The sequence below is a fragment of the Achroia grisella genome, unplaced genomic scaffold (genome assembly GCF_030625045.1).
Source record: "Achroia grisella isolate CSIRO2021 unplaced genomic scaffold, CSIRO_AGI_Agris_v1 utg971, whole genome shotgun sequence".
Taxonomy (NCBI): Eukaryota; Metazoa; Arthropoda; class Insecta; order Lepidoptera; family Pyralidae; genus Achroia; species Achroia grisella.
The window spans coordinates 1,815,906-1,835,993 of NW_026713077.1; the positions used below are offsets into that span (position 1 = coordinate 1,815,906).

At 35.7% G+C, this 20,088-nt stretch overlaps 1 protein-coding gene across 1 annotated transcript in view; it reads right to left on the bottom strand.

The window, feature by feature from the left end:
* LOC131854211 (potassium voltage-gated channel protein Shaw-like) overlaps positions 1 to 20,088 on the bottom strand; it is a 214,718-nt gene that overhangs the window by 184,744 nt on the left and 9,886 nt on the right. The window lies entirely within an intron of this gene.

The window sequence follows — 20,088 nt, forward strand, 5'->3', positions numbered from 1 at the left end:
ATCCCACTCTGTCATTATTTAATTTTTAATTAGATTTGTGATAATTTGGGGTTGTTTTTGTTTAGTAACAAATAACCCAAAATCAATTATGTTATTACCTCCGGTTTTTCGAGAGTAGTGGAGCACAAGATGGCGGCCTATGAACAGTAACTAGGACAAAAAAGGGCATTATACGAGGAGCCGGCGAACGGAACTGACGGAAAAGTCATGAGCAGATTTCTAATAATTTGGATAATAAAAAAGTCACCGCTACTAACATTCCCTCTCCTTCCCCTTATTCGCTAATAACAACCATCTGCATAACCGTCTATATATAAACAGTATTAGGACTACATATAGTACAACATGTCAGTTCCCTCACGCGTATTAATCCTGAGGATTACGGTGTTATGTTCAGGTATTGGCTATTGTATTGAAGGCTGTGTGTAGGTGTGGATTGTAAATAATTGAATTTATAATTGACGTTGTAGAAGGAAAATACCTACATTTATTTTAAATTATGTAATAAGAATGGCAAATAAGCTGGCCTATTTGATGGTAAACGGTAACCATGGTATATAAATACCTTATAGACTAACATACTATATACTATAGAATACATAAGAATTAATATAAAAAAATATAATATACTAGCTTTTGCCCGCGGATTCGCATTAAGGGTGGAATTCATCAAAATCCTTTCTTAGGGGATGCCTACGTCATAGTAGCTTTATGCATGCAAAGTCTTAGCCCGATCGGTTTGAAATTGACAAAGTTTCATACAAACTTTCATCCCCTATTTTATCCCCTTGGGGGTAGAATTAATCAAAATCCATTCTTAGCGGATGCCTACATCATAACATCTACCTGCATGCCAAATTTCAGCCCGTACCGTCCAGTGGTTTGGGCTGTGCGTTGATAGATCACTATGTCAGGCACCTTTGAGTTACATATATATATTTAGATTGAAGATTGATATTGTCTGTGTGGTCATGGCACTGATGACGGCAATCTGCCAGTAGTCCTCCTGTATGAAGGGCGTATTGAGGCTATACTTATATCAGCAACAGCTGAGGTACCTTCTATTATCAACATTGTATGTTATTTTTTATTTCTTATTTTGTGCATTATTTGTAAATTGTTGTTATGTTGGCAATAAATGAAATATCTATACTAATATTTCTATATTTCAGTAAATAACACCTTCAAATACGTTATTTTCAATGTTATTTTTTATTTCTTATTTTGTGCATTATTTGTAAATTGTTGTTATGTTGGCAAAAAAATAATTATCTATCTACTATTCAGTATTTAAGTAACTCGCACCTTATAATAGGTTATTTTCAAACAATTTACGTTTCTTGATCATTTCAATACGTAACCTAGTAAGGCCTCTCACATATCACTCCAAAAGCTCAACGCTGACAATCCAACGGAAGCGGGCAGTAAATCAGCTCCTTAACACTTCGGAGTACCTACGCCTGATGAATGAAATGGGATGAACGTATCGTGGATAAACCGTTTGACACTACTTTTTATTTAATTTATCAATTTAAAAGAAAATAGATTAATTAAATAAAAACCAATTACGAACACAGCATGAGATACAGACAAAATAAATATAAAAATAAAAGAAATAACCGACGGTTTCGGTGGTCTAACAGTATAGTACACCGCATTACTTCCGATGGTCGCAGGTTCGATTCCTCGCACGGTATAAACATTTGTATTCATGAGTATGATTATTTATCCTATACAAACAATCATACTCTGAGTATTTTCTATGTATAATAGGTATGTATTAAAAAAACTATGTATTCATATCAATTGTCTAGTGCCCATAACACAAGCTCTAGATAGCTTAATTTGGGACTAGATGGCGCTGTGTGATTTTATTATTATTATTATTCTTTTATTTTTTCTCAGCTTTAGCTGTTTTTTTTACCACACTTACGGACCGAAACCATTAGTAAGTGCAGTGTGTGTGTGTGTGTGTGTGTGTGTGCGCGCGCGTGTTATTATTATTGTTGCTGGCAGCTTGTCTATCATTCTTTTTATAAACTTTATATTTTTATATCAATTTTTTATACGTCACTTTTGACTATAATATATATGTTTTTTTTACTTCTTGCTGTGAGCCCTATATATGGGAAGAATACACATTTTTGCTAATATTTGGATTTTATTAAAATAGTAGTTGTGTTCCCGCTCCAGTAACAATTATTATTGTTTACACTATTGTCGCATTTTCTCAATTTTTGCTGGTTTATTTTACCACACTTACGGCCTTATTATTATTATTATATACAAATAATATGATGTATTATTTTATATGTACCTAGTTGTCTAGTACCCATAACAGAATCTTTGCTTAATTTACAACTATATGGCACTGTGTGGATTGTCTCGGGTTATTATTATTCTTAACTTATATAAGTACTATCTAGACGAGTTAGTACAGTCTATTTAGTCTACCTATATATAATATATATACCTTTATACTAAGTCTAAGGTATAAGTATATATATAGGTACACATCAAATAAACTATATCAAAGTCACATTCACGTAACTCAGGACAACCGTACAAGTTTCAGATTCTATGCCTGAACGACTTTGTCATGCACACTTGGGAAATCAAGCGGTGTTTTACCACACAACGAATTTAATCAGAAGAATTATACATATAGAACAGTGTACTGGAGTTGGCTCAGTTCGGGCACAGCCTTCTGGGATTATGCTTGCGGCGTGCTTTCAAAAAACTTGACCTGTTTTTCACCTGAATACGGCGAGGCAAGTGTGCGTTATGATTTTGACCGGTGTTGTAAAAATGTGTGTTATGATTCTGGCCGGTATTGAAAAATGGGGGTCATTTTGACCAGTATGCTGGCGGGGCACCAGTGAAGCATGCCGGTATTGACAAATGAGTGTCATAATTTTGACCAGTATGCTGGCGGTTGTGCACTTGCCTGATCTAACGGTATACGCTGGCGGGACACCAGTGGAGCGTGATAAGATGAGTATGAGGTCAGGTCAGTTAGTACATCGTGGCAATTTCGCCAGGAATTTAATATGATGGATTCCAGGGGAAAACACATGGAGGTATACCTTTACCTCCCATTTTATTTATGTATTCTCTCACTCATCTATTCCCTAATAATTTCCATTCCGTTTAATCAAGAACTCTGTTAAATCTCTCTATCTCTCCAAGAAAAATATCAGAATTTGAACCCCAAGGGTTGCCTGGAAGAGATTAAAGTACAGGATTTTGATGAAATTAAATTTGAAACTTTACAGTAATATATCTTATGTATCAGACACATATGCTATAGTTTTTATTGAAATTTCACGAATGTGAAATCGCGGGCACAAGTATTGTAAAATAAAGGAATAAATAAATAAACAAAACCAACCAACTATTGTGCCTATTTTCTGGTAAAGGACACGTAAGTAGTTAAGTAGTTATATACTAAGGGTACAAGTGCCTGCGAATAAAGGGCTGACAAAATAGGGCTCGCACTTAATACGAAGTGATCACTATCGTTAATGAAGCCGACTGCGATTGACGTAGGACTTCCGAGGGTCCCTTTGTAAGGCTCTTATCGAGTACCTTAGAAAATGTAACAGTCATGTAAGTAAGGATGGATGAAGAAGCAAATAACAGGTTTAATTTAGGCAAAGAGGTAAGTTTAGGTAGCATATCGATTGTTTGGATTGGATTGGAAAAATATATTTCTGTTTTAATTTAGGTAAACAGGTAAGATTAGGTAACATATTATAAAGAGGTAAGTTTAGATAGCATATCGATTGTTGAAAAAAAAGAATTTTTGTTGTTTTAATTTAGGCAAAGAGATTTTTAATATATTCCAATATACTTCATTAAAACTAATTTCATTTCATTCATATCTCTAAATACAGGTACAAAACAATACAACAGCACGAAATGTTGTGAATCAAACAGAAATACAAGCCAAATAACAAATATCTCATTGTGAATTCCAAGCATATCTTTACCGGGGCAACTTAAGAAATAATTAGATAGGTACAAGAAAAATACGACACAATACATCACAATTTACTGTTGTAAACATTAAATAAGAACGGAATGCTAATAAGAACAGAATATTGTTATCTATACATATAAATAACATTGGAGTGTCTGTTTGTAATATTGAAATAACAGTTTTTTACTCTATGCATATAAATATAAATACGGTACAAACACCAAAATTGTATTTTTACAATTTTTGTCTGTCTGTCTATGCTGCTAACTGCTAAGCAGTTTTACAAAAAGATATTTTTATATTAAAGTGTGAAATAAAAATAATTGCGTTGCTATTCAGACTATATAAAATATGCAAAGTTGTTTGCTATTATTAAATGAAAATACTTTCCCTCTATTAGCTCGCCCGGGAATGAAACATGATACTTTAATTAGCGAATAAGTAGGCCAACTCCATTGCACCGGGTCATAGATAACGAAAGAACATCGGGGAAAGGGTTGTTAGTAATGTATATATTAGGTCCTCCTTTTTTTTTTATTATACGATGGTGGCAATCAAGCATACGGCACATCTGATGGTAAATGTTTACCGTAGCCTATGAACGCCTGAAACACCAGGGGTATCACTTGCGCGTTGCCGACCCTTAAGAAACCTTAATATACCCTTCTTGAAAAACCCCATGCTGTAGTCTCGTGGGAAAACCTCGGCAGGAAGTTCATTCCACAATCTAAGTGTACGCGGGAGGAAACTCTTCTGAAACCGCACTGTTCGGGACCACATAGGTTCCAGTGTGTGGGGATGAATTCCCTGGAAACGGTCATGATAAATTCCTGGTGAATTTGTCAGGACGGGCTAACTGACCTGACCTCATGTTCGTCTTATCATCATCCACTGGTGCCCCGCCAGCGTAAGCAAAAAAACATCTGTAGATGTTAGTATAGATTTTGAACTATTGTGTACAAAGATGCAAATGTATTTATGATGTTTTGAATAATAATAATTTGTTGTCAGACAACATAGTCAGTTTAAGTAACTTAAGCTATGTTAGTAATAAAAAATAGAATAGAATAGAATAATAGAAAATAATTTATTCAAATAAACTTAATTCAAACACTTTTGAATAGTCAGTTATCCTTCTTTTAATCTACCACTCATTCGGAAAGCTGTCTCGTCATAAGAAGAATGAGCAACAACAAAATTACGTGTTGCTTTTTTAAATAATTTTGTTATTACTTTACATTTTTAAGTCGAAGAGTGTGATTATAAACTATCAACTAGCACTAGTGAAATTAAATACTCAGATAGAGAAAATATTAAATATAGAACCAACTGTTTGAGTAAATCGGTCGTAGTGGTTAGGGCAGACCAGTCCCTACAAGTTTAGGAAATTAAATTAGAATAATAAATTAGCAAATCATAATTGGACATTGTACATATATTACAATTACAACTCATGTACTTGTATACCTATCTATCGTCCTGGTATGGGCATGTAATGGGTAGGAATGAAGATAATATTATATTTAAAGGAAGGTGTTACTTATAAATGTGTTATAATGGCAAATGAACGCTGAAATAGAGATGGATGTACTGTGTGAAAGATGATATGGTAAAAAAAGGAGTAAATAACGAGATATTGCGAACAGGGATGAATGACGGAGAAAAACATATTAACAACTTGTATAAGGAAGAAGCAGACGATGATGAACTGATGTCTATATGTTTATCGCAAATTTGATTTGATTTGATTTGAATGAAATGAAATCTTAAAAATGTTATGTTACATTTCATCAATAGGGATGAACGGTAGGAAAAAAATATTAATACAATAAATTTACGTTCATAAGCGGCTAAAATGTCCTACATAATAAAATGATTTTTGATTTGACTTGATCCATTCAACTGAAATACAGCCAACTTCTTAGCAGTAGATAAATAGATAGTATATAGATAATTTTTACGAAGTGATAAAGTGTACTTCGGTCATTTTCATCCGATGTAACTGCAAAACCAGTTACGGTCAAGAGCGTTACAATAGTTCTTAAAAACGCAATTCTTGTATCGTACCTCATAACTTAACCCAATCTGTTTCTATATTTAAACTATAACAAAATGGTCGCCCGTTTTTCTTCTGAAGGTTTTATAATCGTATAGAAATCTCATTTATTCCCTGAATGGAGTTTTATTTATCCAATAGCCAACGTTGATTGCAAATGTGAACGTTTGTGTATCATGTGTCGAGTAGTATATGTAGATATATATATATATATATATATATATATATATATATATATATATATATATATGAGTATAGTAGCGTATAAAGATTACATATATAAACCGATTAACTCTCCCTATAATGTCATTAAAATTAATTCTTTTTTCTAAAATTTATTACTAGTATTTACATAACCTAATTGTACAACTAAGAACCTAAAATTAAAAAGCTTAAAAAAAATATATAATATGATGACTAAAATATATTATTAAAAGGGGTCCCTTTAGGCAACGTTCCGAAGATACTGGCAGCGTTCTCTCTTTGAATAGCTAGACTAATTATTTGTCTAAGGTAGCTGCCAGCTCTTCAGTCTTCTGTGATGTCGACTAACCTTTTCGTTATTTCTTTTTTGAAATCATATAAAATTCTTAATTCAAAAAATCCGAAACATTCGTGATGGTGGCCTAACTGATTAGCAGACAACCTTTCTTCCCAATGGTCATAGTTTTTTTTTATGGATGATAATGGAATGGTGCCCCCGCCTGCGCTTACGGTGGAGGATGATAAGATGAGCATGAGGTCAGGTTAGTTAGCCCATCGTAGAAAAATTCAACAATTTGTCACGATGGATTCCAGGGGGACAGGGGGAACCGCGTGGAGGTCAACCTGACGTGGTACATTGCTAGCAATACGATCATCAATCCACATTACTAACAATCCCCTTTCCCTCCTTGGTCACGGGTTCAATTCCCGCACAATGCGAATAGTTAGTTCATGATCATTATTAAGAAGAATGGCTGAAATGATTTGTACTGTTTTATTGTTCCTTAGCAACAGTAATGTTCGACATTATTATACAACTCTGATATGATGTAAGCAAATAATTTAAATTTACTTCTGCATATCCAATAAATAATATCTTCCACTGGTTCCACATCAGCGTATACCATCAGCACAGGTGGGTTTATCATTCCAAATAAGCTCTGTTAGTTTAGGACTATAAAGCCAAGTATGATGTTCAGATTTATTTAAATCTATTCATAAATTTTTCAGTAAAAAAATATGATGTTCAATATTAAGATATATATGAAGCTGACTGTACCTATTACAAAAAAATAAAGTACGGACCTCATCAAAAGTTGATAATTTACTTTCACACCCTCAAATGGAATCTGTCTTCAACTTGGATATTCCTTGACGATCCACAGAGAGTTTAGAATTATCACCATTTTTTACAAATGGTCCTGTATAATTTGCAAATGCCAAAAAGGAGTGGTGTCGATTAAAATTATTCGTCCGTTTCCCATTCCTCCCCGAGGAATCCTAAAAGGGTCACGACTTTGCTCGTTAACGTTTGTAGGCCGATAATTTGGAAGCCCTATACAGCTCTCCCTACCTCCTACTTTATAATTACATTACATTATGAAAATAATTCCAGATTTCTTCAACAAAAAATGTCTTCCTTCAAAATTGTATTCTATAATCCGTAATATCTTTACATTGTATAAGACAAAGTCGCCACCTCTGTCTATCCATTTATATAACGTTTAAAATAATAAACAGATTTTAATACAGTTTTCAATAATAGATAGAGTGATTCAAAAGGAAGGTTTATATGGATAATACATACATGTTATAGGTCTATTACAGACTCTTATGATATGTCAAATCTACCGTCAGTTCGGAATGATCTCGAGACGAGAAGAACTGACAAGAAACTCAGCTCGTATTTTTTTTTAATGACAAAGTCGTCACCTCTTTCTGTCCGTTTATATAACCTTTAAAATAATAAACTGATTTTAATACAGTTTTCAATAATAGATAGAGTGATTCAAGAGGAAGGTTTATATAGATAATACATGCGTGTCATAGAACAAGCTGAGAAATTCAAAGATCTATAATGCATTCGTGCCAAGTCGGGACGAGTCGCTAGTTGTTGTATAATAAAATAAATATTAGAGATCAGAAAGTACCTATGATGTCTGTCTGATTCTTCTTGTAAAAATCTGGAACGGCTTGGACGATTTGAACGGAACCTTTACTCCCAGATAGCCGATGTTGTAAGGAGTAACTAGGGCTACTTTTATTTCAGAAGTTTTATTTCAATTCATGAAAAATTTAAATTCATGCGGACGAAGACGGAGTCTCATATAACATTTCATGAAGATCTTTATGAAAATGTAACAGACAAAGATACAGGTACACTTTTCCATGTAAACATAATATAATATTAGTATAGATATCTAATATAGATGTAAATATAAAGCTAGGGATCACAAATAAGGCTCAGATGAGTAGCAAAAAAACTAGATTTATTTAAATTAAAGCTAGATGGCATAAGTTGGCAACTCTGCTTTTCAGTCTAAAGGGGAATTTACGTAAATTGCACAGCTCAAATCACCCATACAACTTTAAATTCCACCGTAAAAGCATCTCTTTAGCTCGCTAGCGTAGGAAAATGCACTATTTTATTATATTGTAATACAAAAGCGTACTTTGCCACTAAATTTCTCTTTAAACTACATTGACCTCGGCTTTGGCCAATGAAAAAGTCTATTTTAATATAAATGTATAATATGTAGAAATGATAATAATATCATCATCATATCTCCATTTATGGTATGGGTTCCAGGGAGTCATTGCGAAAGTGTTTTAAGGAATCAAATATCCTCACCGTTGCTTCTCAATACTTTTATGGAAATATCATCTATGCCAGAAGGAATATAGACAGTTTCAAAAGAGTTAGTGATTGCACTAATAAAAGCTTACGTAACAATAACAAACTGATTTTACCTAAATGTCGTTTGGCTAAAGTTTGTAATTCGTTTTATGGCAATTGCGTAAGGTTTTACAATAAAATACCAGAGTCTGTTATAAATCTGCCAGAAAAAAGATTTAAATATCAAATAAAACAGTTCCTTTGCAAAAAAGCTTACTATAAAATTGAAGAATTCGTTAACGATAGTAATGTTTTTATAGAAAAACTTTAAATCAATAAAGCACTGACAATATTATCTGATTACATTAATAATGAGTGCGTAGCGACTTCTATGTTGATTATCGCATGCCTCTTACTTGTTATACTGTAATTATTTATATAAAAAAAAACATCTATTAAAAAGAGCAACACACATGTTTCTTGCTCATTCTTCTTGTGATGAATCTGCATTCCGAATGAGTGGTAGAATCAAAATATGACTATTCAAAAGTGCTTGTAATGAGTTTATTTGAATAAAGATTATTTCTATTTCTATCATCATCAGTCCATTGCAGTCCACTGCTGGACATAGGCCTCTCCCAAGGCACACCACTGGACATGATCTTCAGCTCCCTTCCATTTATTTCCCGCAACTCTACGTATGACTTCTGAGGTCTGAGGTCTGAGGTATACAAGGTAAGTCAGTGTCCTCTTCCATATGGAGGTGTACTTCAAGTGAATTTGTTAGGATATTTCACAATTTAAGTAGGTTGGTGTAAACGTAGGAGAGAGTGTGTGGGGGTGTGTGGGGGTGTGTGGGTGTGTTTGTGTGAGAGTGTGTGAGTGTGAGTGTGAGTGTATGTGTGTGTGTCATGTGAAATTGTTGATAGTCTATAAACGCCTATAGAAGTCATCATCATCATCAGCCCACTGCAGTCCACTGCTGGACATAAGCCTCTCCCAAGGCACGCCACTGGGCACGATCTTCAGCCCTTCTCATCCAGTTACTACCCGCAACCCTACGTAAGTCGTCGCTCCACCTAGCTGCGGGGCGTCCTACACTACGTTTGCCAATTCGCGGTCTCCACTCTAGAACACGCCTACTCCAGCGAGCATCGGTTCTGCGACAGATATGACCAGCCCACTGCCACTTCAACTTACAGATGCGAAGAGCTATGTCGGTGACCTTAGTTCTCTGGCGAATCACTTCGTTTCGGATTTTATCCCTTAGAGAAACTCCAAGCATAGCTCTTTCCATAGCTCGTTGAGCGACTTTGAGTTGGTGGACCAGTCGTATCGTCAGTGTCCACGTTTCGGCACCGTAAGTCATGACGGGTAGGACGCACTGGTTATAAACCTTGGTCTTAAGGCTTTGTGGTAGCGACGACGAGAAGACTTGACGAAGTTTCCCAAACGCCGCCCAGCCTAGCTGTATTCGTCTCTTGGCCTCCCTCTCAAAGTTGTTTTTACCTAGTTGGAGCGTTTGCCCTAGATAAATATACTCCTGAACAACTTCGAGAGATACTCCATTAATGGCGACCGGTTCCGGACGAATGCGATCATTGAACATGATCTTGGTTTTGTCCAAATTCATCCGAAGACCGATGCGTTGAGACGATTCAGCCAGGCCGTTCAGCATCTGTTGTAAATCCTGCAGCGACTCAGCCATGATGACAATGTCGTCAGCAAATCGTAAGTGAGAGATGTTCTCGCCGTTGACATTAATGCCGTAATTTTTCCAATCCAGCATTCCAAACATATCCTCCAACGCAGTTGTAAATAATTTAGGGGATATAACATCCCCCTGTCTTACACCACGCTTTAGGTGGATATGCTTAGTCTGCTGGGTTTGTACTTGGACGGTCATTGTTGCAGCGTTATAGAGACATCTCAACACTTCGATGTATCGCCAGTCGACTTGGCATCGCTGCAGAGACTCCAGAACAGACCAGGTCTCGATAGAGTCAAAGGCCTTCTCATAGTCAACAAAGGCTAGACACAGAGGTTGATTATACTCTTCTGTTTTCTGTATAACCTGCCTTACTGTGTGAATGTGATCTATGGTGCCATAACCACTTCGAAACCCGGCCTGTTCCGGGGGTTGAAACTCATCAAGCCTTCGCGCAAGCCGATTTCGTGATGACTCTTGAAAATAGCTTGTATATATGGCTTAACAAAGAGATGGGCCGATGTTCTTGTAGGGTTTTATCTCCCTTTTTGAAGAACAGAATAACTATGGCCCTACTCCATGTGTGTTCTCCCGGTGAAGAGAACGGAATTGAAGAGTGTGTGTGGTTATTGTCTTCACCTGCTTTTCCATTTTTGAGTGTTTGAGCCATCACGTGTGTCGGGCATCTCCTCAGTGTAGTGGCGTGTCAGAGGAGCTCTGGTCGACAACAAGAGATTCAGGCCGATATGCATGTGAGGCGTACAGTTGTGTGTCTTCAACTTCCGAGAGAATCTCCGGCTTAAAAGCGGTAACCGTCCCTGCAGATGTGGTTACCTTCGACAAGTGCCTCCTTTCTAGCTGTTGGACGAACACTTTTGATCCCCGATTCTGCTCAATTGCTTTTTCAATTAAAAGTGTGTTCGAGGATCGGAGATCACGTCGTACCAATTTTGAAATTTTTTTATTCAATACCCGGTGTTCTGGTGATGTTAGCGTTGAGGACTTGTCGCGTCGATGTTGAATAAGCTGCAGAGTCTCTCCCGAAAGTCTAGTCCTTTTTCCTGTACGCCTCTTCTCGCAAAATTTCGTGCCTTCATCCTTGAGGCATAGTCTTTGGTCAATTCTGTGGTTTCCAAAACAGCAAACCGGTTTTCCAGTTTTAATTGGAATGCTTTAGAACCAACGATGGTTTGGAGCCTATTTGGCCGGAGCGTCGACTTCATCAGGCGTATTCTTTCCAGCTTGAGATCGATATTCAGAGAGCCACGAACTAATCTGTGATCGCTTCCGGTTTTAAACCTAGTGATCACAGAGACATCTCTGAATATACGCTTCTTATCCGTCAAGATGAAGTCGATCTCGTTTTTGGTCATAGAGTCGGGGCTCTGCCACGTCCACTTTCGTTGAGGTTGTTTCTTGAAGAAAGAATTCATCAAGAACAACCCCTCTTTCTCTAGAAAGTTGACGAGCATTTGCCCCCTATGATTCCTACTACCAAAACCATGTGGTCCCATAGCTGTCGATTCGCTGCCGGTTTGGATTCCCACTTTAGCATTAAAATCCCCCATAACAATGTTGTAGAATGCCTTTGAGGTGTTATGTATGGCCTTGGATATGTCTTCGTACATACTTTCTACTTCATCATCCGAGTGTGCCGATGTCGGTGCGTATACTTGCACAACTTTAAGGCTATACCTCTCAGTTAGCTTTAATACGAGATACGCAACCCTATTCGACACACTGGAGATTTCTACAACATTGTTTATTTCTTATGGACCAAAAACCCGACACCACCTTGGGAAGGTTGTTCTCCCTCCCTGAAATACATAAGATGGCCAGATTCCAGAGTCATGGTGTCCTCCCCCTCTCTTCGGACTTCACAAAGACCAAGAATATGCCATCTTATATATTTCAGTTCTTCTTCCAGTTGCGCGAGGTGTTCATCCAGTCGCAGTGTACGTCCGTTATACGTAGCCAGGGTCAATGAGTGTTGGCGGCCTACCGTAGCCCGGGGATTCTTAGCACCCCTTGCTCTGCCGTTACCATGACCGCCGCCTTGGCCAGGAATAGCAGAGCGGCCGGGAACTAGGGGCCATGGTTGTGTAGGACCTGTCATGGGAGGAATGTGCCCATAATCGCCACGCTGGGCATGCGGGTTGGCGATCGCAGTACACAGTTTCTCGCACCGATGACGCTGCTGCCCATCATTAGTCTGTGGGATTTACTGTGTAGTAAGAATGGTTATACCGCCATTTGTCGGTCGTCAGAGCCTCGTCTGTTATTTAGCAGGATGTACCGCGAGCAGGTGAGGTTGACTTAGAGCACTGGGCTGGTGTTCGCGCTCCCTTACATCCCTATAGAAGTGCTATTACCGTATCAATAATTCTGTCTGTGTATGTAGATGTATTTTGTATTCATATATTATGTAATTCTATTTTTATAGTGCGCTACCCACCTTCCTTTATTTCAAACTCGTTTACTTCCAACTTTACTCAAAACTTCTATTTCCCAGGTTGTCTGTAAGAGATTGCTTTGAGTGCTGAGGCCGCCTTTTGTAAGTATACATAGTTTTATATTAAGTTCGTTTTGTATTTTTTTTATCGCGAGTATTATTATTATGTTTCTTTTCATTTCTTTTCTTTTACCCTATTTAAAAGAAGGTAATACTCACCCACAGGGATTGGCCAAGTGTGGTAGAGGTTGCGCTATGTGAAGACGTTATTATTAAGGAAGTTAGAAATTTTCTAGTTTATTATTATTATTATATTTTGTACCTTTGCTTTGTCAAATGAAACAGTAAATTTTTATATACTTTTTTTTTCAAAAATCATTTTTCAGACCCAAAACATTGTCCTATTTCAGACATTGAATAGCCTGCTTCGTTTCGGTTGAAGGATGAGTTCCTAAAATTTGTTGGTTAGTTACTGTTATCATCATTACATAGTATAAAACAAAGTCGCTGTCGCTGTTTATCCCTTGTATGCTTAAATCTTTAAAACTACGCAACGTATTTTGAAGCTTTTTATTTTAATAGATTGATTCTAGAGGAAGTTTTATATATATAATACATGTACACCAGATGGTAACAAGCTAGTTAACAATATGATTTAAATAAGTAAACTAACTGTGAGTTAATATACGTCCGGCTCTGTCAGAGGTACTTCAGTTTCACTTATTTCAGACGCCACGGCAAGAAGTTTAGTTGGTATGTTGTAGGTAAGCTATGTTTCGACTATTATTATTAATAGCATTATGTTCACTACGAAATCTATAGTTAAATATGCCTCTAACTACTCCATCCGGACTATCACCTAACATCGCAAATTTTAAAATTCCAAGTTTAAAATAACTAACAATTGACAGCGTCGTTGGTCTAGTGGTTCAGCACACCGCTTTACTATCCGATGGTCGTGGGTTCGATTCCTCGCACGGTACAAACATTTGTATTCATGAGTATGATTGTTTGTATCGGTCTGGGTGTTTTCTATGTATAATATGTATATATTTACAAAAAAAAATGTATCCATGTATTTATATCAGTTGTCTAGTACCCATAACACAAGCTCTGCTTAGCTTGGGACTAGATGGCGCTGTGTGAATTGTCCTGAGACATTATTCATTTTTTTTTCCCAAAAATTCTCATCTCCCCTCTTAAGGAGATTATTATTATTATAATTGCATATCTGTTCCATAATCGGTATCCCTATAATTTTGCATGTACTGAACCACGGCTCGTAAATTGTAGTCGTACCTGCCTCGTTTTTATGAAGCCACCAAATACCTCGGGCGTTAAATGGCGCAATGGACGCTACCTAAAACTGCTTATGACGGTATTCAGAACGGCGACCCTTTTTCTTATAAAGTATCGTGTACACTACACAAATATGAAATTTCGGTCTCATAAATACATAATTATTAACTTGAAAATAAATTAAAAACATAAAAATACTGATTAATAAATTATTCATTCACAATCAGTGGTACGTTGTATTCATATATATACATGTATGTATGTATGAGTGTATGTGAGAGACTGTGTATGTGTGTGTTTGGATATGTGTGGTATGTGTGTGTCTCTCACATACACTCTTACATATACACACATACACACTCTCTCACATACACTCTTACATATACACACATACAGCACGGGGGTGGGGATGGAATACTGCATCACAGAATATCATAGTACAGGTTCTGTTTTGCTGTTTATGCTTAGACAGCTTCGGTGGTGTAGCGGTTTAGCAAACCGCCTTACTTCCTATGATCGCGGGTTCGATTCTCTTTTTCTTGCACAGTACAAAAATTTGTATTCATGAGTAAGAATATTTGAGTCAGCTAGGGAGTTTTCTAGAAAAAGGAGAAAATGTTTTTTAATTGATAACTAGTGAGTTATGGATATTTCTATTGTCATATATTTAGTGAGAAATATAAATTGCTTTTTTCTTGTATAGGCAAGATTCGAACTCATGGCCAGGTCAAGTAGGTGTAATAGGCGACTAACATGATGCACTGTAAGTATATAGATATCCAGTGTGTATTCTCCTTAAGGTTAAGTGAACATGCATCACGACGAGTGCCACTAAGTGTGCCAAAAATAATGTCCCGGATTTTCTCTCGCTTAACTGTTTTTGTGTTATCGACAGACACCACGACTTACGACTATACTAGAGATAAAATAACTATATATATGTATATATATATATATATAGTTATATAGTAATAATAATAATCTTAGGACAATTCACACAGCGCCATCTAGTCCCAAGTTAAGATAGATGAACGTTGTGTTATGGGTGCGAGATAACTGATACATAGATATATTTTTTTCGTACATCAATCCATATTATACATAGTTAACACACAGACTGAAAAAAACAATCATACTCATGAATACAAAATGTTTGTGCCGTGCAAGGAATCGAACCGCGACCATCGAAGTAAGACGGTGTGCTAAACCGCTAGATTACCAAAGCCGTCAATATATATTTAAAATATTTCAGTTACATAAAAATTTCAAAATAAATCTTCATTTTTAGCAATTTTGAACTGCATTTTTTTTTTGTTCTACTGTTCATGGCACAGTATTGAGTACCTGAGCTAATCGGGCTGATCGGGTACTCAATATACCTATACAGTATTTTTTTAATTACACACATAATATATAGCCTATGCCATTCTGAAAAAATATATCTTTCAAAAAGATGAAGAATTTTTCAAACCTGTGGAGTCGTCTCAAAGTATGTTTTCTTTATATTCTAAGCTCTCTCTCTCTCTTTATAATATTGTTATAGACATTTTGTCTGTCGTAAAGACATATTTCTAGAATAAAGATGTCACTAGTTATATACAGAGAACTTGAGTAGTTTGTACACACTTGTGACGGCCAATTTTGAACTCATTACCTTTGAGTTACAAAATATCTTTACATAACATAAAACAAAGTCGACGCGACTGTCTTAGAGATGTGCTAACTCGTAATAAACATGACTCGAGTTAACTGGAGTTGACTCGAGTTACCTGGAATAAAAAGTTTTATTTTTTCGAACAATTCTAATGTTTTTGGGCGCATCTAGCCTTGAAAACTTCACCGAACTTTAGGGGGCGAGTAGAAATGGCACTTTAAAGCCGCAGAAGGACTTATGGAACGCATAATCATTTTATTGATAACATAATCGGACGAGTACGCGAAAAAAAATTATATCAACCCCAAATCAATATTGAAATATTTGTGACGAGTGAAAATTGTATGATATGAAATAATCGGAAAATTTCATGTCATTGTCAGTTCGATGAGAGAATCATGCTCTCGCTCTTTCACTTGATTCATTCATTTACCAGTTGAATTCTTCCAACTCGAGTTGGCAGAATTCAACTCGAGTTAACTGGAATTATGCGCAACTCGAGTTAACTCGAGTTGACAAATCTCTACACTGTCTCTTCGCTTATATCGTTTAAATTACGCAACAGATTTTAATACAGTTTTCGACAATAGATAGATTGATTTAAGGAAAAGATATGTATAATACATGCGTATTATAGTGTAGTAAAGCCGAGTAATTTAAAGATTTGTAATGCATTCATGCGAGCCGGGACGGGTCGCTAGTGATGAATAATAATAATAATAATAATAATAATAATAATAATAATAATAATAATATCAGGACAATTCACACAGCGCGATCTAGACCCAAGTAAAGCTAGCTAAAGCTTGTGTTATGGGTACTAGACAACGAATACAAATACATACATAATATACATAGAAAATACACAGACCGATACAAACAATCATACTCATGAATACAAATGTTCGTACCGTGCGAGGAATCGAACCCGCGACCATCGGAATTAATTAATAAATCGCTAATAATCAAAAACGTTTAAAAAATCTACAAACCATTGAAAAAGAATTATCACATTTCTAAATTCCTTACAACAAACTCAGCAAAGATTGTTGAATTTTTGTCAAACGAACGATTTTCGAAATTAAATTTTCCATAACTGCGAGACTGTCGTCAAAAATTCAATTTCTTCGTTTGTACAGTGCAATGTTTTTGACAAGTTCATGAGAAAACAAATTAAACTTTAAATTTCCTCTCCATTTGCCGGCTATAATAAGTATAGCCATTCCATTTGTATTATTAGATTTAACTTTATAAATAGAAGCAAAGACATAGATCTTTGGATTTAGGCTGAGGGTACAGTAAGCCACGATTGTTTTATGCTGTGACTCTAATTGCTACATTTATTAATGGATATTGTGTACCCGCCTGCGTTTACGGATTTCTCTGGTAGGCCATTAGTCGAAGATGACTATGTGGTAGCTGATAATAAAACAGAAAGAAAAAATCTTTGCATAAATGACTAAATTTTCTATACGGGTAAATCGAATTGAGTGATTTTCGAATTCCATTTGAATATTGACGACCTCGGTGGTCTAGCGATTAAGTACACCGCTTTATTTCCGATGGTCGCAGGTTCGATTCCCCGTACTATTTAATTAAACAATACAATGTTTTCTGTGAAACAGTCTAAAATACTGGTTGAGAATATCTGCTGTAATGACATAATGCACTTAAATGAACAACTTGAAAAGAACTGGCAAAAAACGGGCCTGCTTAGTTTTATGCCAGGTCTTTTCAAGTGAATTAGATCTACAGTACCTACAGATAATGTTGATGATGAACTACGGTTACATTCTACCATGAGTAGACCCGTCTGCTTGTTTACCATTCCAATTTCATAAAAAAGGAGCAAAAAATTAAATAAATTACTTTGTATTTCACTAGAAACTTCCATCTGTTTAATAAATTGAGAATAGTTCTAATCCACCTCCGACTCGTTAAAATCTTAAAGCCTAGCCCTAGAGGCCTTTGAGAGCTTAAGATTTTGACTGTTTTCATTAAGTATGCATATAATATTAAAGTAACCTTCTAAGTTAGGTCCAAAATAATAGGCTGATATCTTCGAATAATACTCAAGTGTAGTACTAAATAGCTTATTATGTTCTAGCAGATTTGCTGTCCGTTATACAAAACTACGCAACTTTAGGCAAACCTAGTTTTAAAAGCTAATTAGAAGTTGTTAAAATATCTAATACTCCAAGTCGGGTCTAAAATATAAGGAAACATTTTGCGTTTTGCTTCACAATTTTCTTTCTAAATAAGCTGACCGATTTGGAAAAAACAATTTCATCCTGTAATAGGTATATATAATATATACTAATATTATAACTTTTGCATTTATATATCCTTATATAGCTTTCGCATTTATATATATATTACTAATATTTATAAATGCGAAAGTAGTTCTGAAGCTTACGACCTTATTTTTTATTGGTTTAAGTCTATATCAGTTATAAAAAAAAGGATTAGGGTAAGATGAAAGATTGTATGGAAGTACCATCATTTTTAAAACTAGAAGCTTGAATCCTATTTTAGGCTATAGTTTAAATAGAAATAAAATAAAATCGAACGTGGTCGATATTGCGGGCACAATATATATATAAGTATATATAATACAATAGTTGCATAATATGTTACACGTGCGTGAAACTCAGTATTATACTCAGTAGTTTCAAACAATACATATGTACTTATATATTATAGGACTCGTGCACGTGTAATGCTTTCATTTAGAAAACCACAGATTATACCCACAGTTTTAAGTATTATAACAACTTATATTAATAAATAGCTTTTGCTCGCGGCTTCGCTCGCGTTAATTTATCCCTTTAGGGGTGGAATTTATCAAAATCCTTTCTTAGCCTACGTCATAGTAGCTTTATGTAAGCAAAGTCTCAGCCCGATCGGTTTAAAATTGACGAAGTTTCATACAAAGTTTCATCTCCTATTTTATCCCTTTGGGGGTAGAATTAATCAAAATCCTTTCTTAGCGGATGCCTACATCATAACATCTACCTGCATGCCAAATTTCAGCCCGATCCGTCCAGTGGTTTGGGCTGTACGTTGATAGATCACTATGTCAGTCACCTTTGAGTTATATACATTTAGATCGTTGCACAAAGTAATATTATAAAAAGATAATGTTTTATAGTCTATAGTAATTTTTATAAAGAAGAAATAATACTAACAATAATATAACGCTTTATTGCGCACATAAAAATATTTGCAGAAAAACTTTGCATAAATGTGCAAAACAGAACGGGGGCCTTATCCCAATCAAGCAATTTTGTACCAAAAAGCAATCTATTACAGACAATATTCCATTGTTTGCATGTTTTGTCTGAAACAAATCAACTTCTTTACCAAATACATAGCGCATTTTAAAAATACTTTAATCTATAAAAAGGTACATTTTCAGCATGCAACAGGAGCTTTAATTTTTTTTATATAGTATAGGGATATACGAGCCTGCGGCCCATCTGATGGTATATCATTACGGCCGCCCATGAGTAGGTGCTCATGGGCAGCCGTAATGGTTTTACGATTACAAATACCAGGCCAATTGCAAGTCCGTTGCCATCCTTTTAACAAGGAATAAGCTCTTTTCTTGAAGGTTTCAATATCGTATCGGTTCTGAAATACCACTACTGGAAGGTGATTCCACAATGTGGTTGTGCGTGGCAAAAAGTTTCTAGAAAACCGCACTGTCAGTTCAATTTATTAAAAAGAAATATCACTACAATCTCACTTGAGGAAAGCCAGGGTGGGTGACTAGTCTTTAATGAATCGAGCACTCAGAAACTTCTCGAAATATTTCCATAAGAATTTTATACACAGTCTTAGTGTATATGCCGCCCCTGTCTGCCGTTGGAGCGAAAGTTATTTTGTAAAGTGTACATTTATAAAGGTTTACATAAATAACTTCATATTTTATAAAGGGATAAGCTGCTCCGACTTGGGCGTCCTATTAAAAGGTCGATAATTATGAACTAAATGGTACACATTTTTATTCTGCAGAAAAAAGTTTTGCTAATATTTTTTTTTGTCCTGCTTTATCTGCGATCAGTATATCTACTATAATCAGATTGGTTGGCAAATGGCAATGAGAATCTGCAG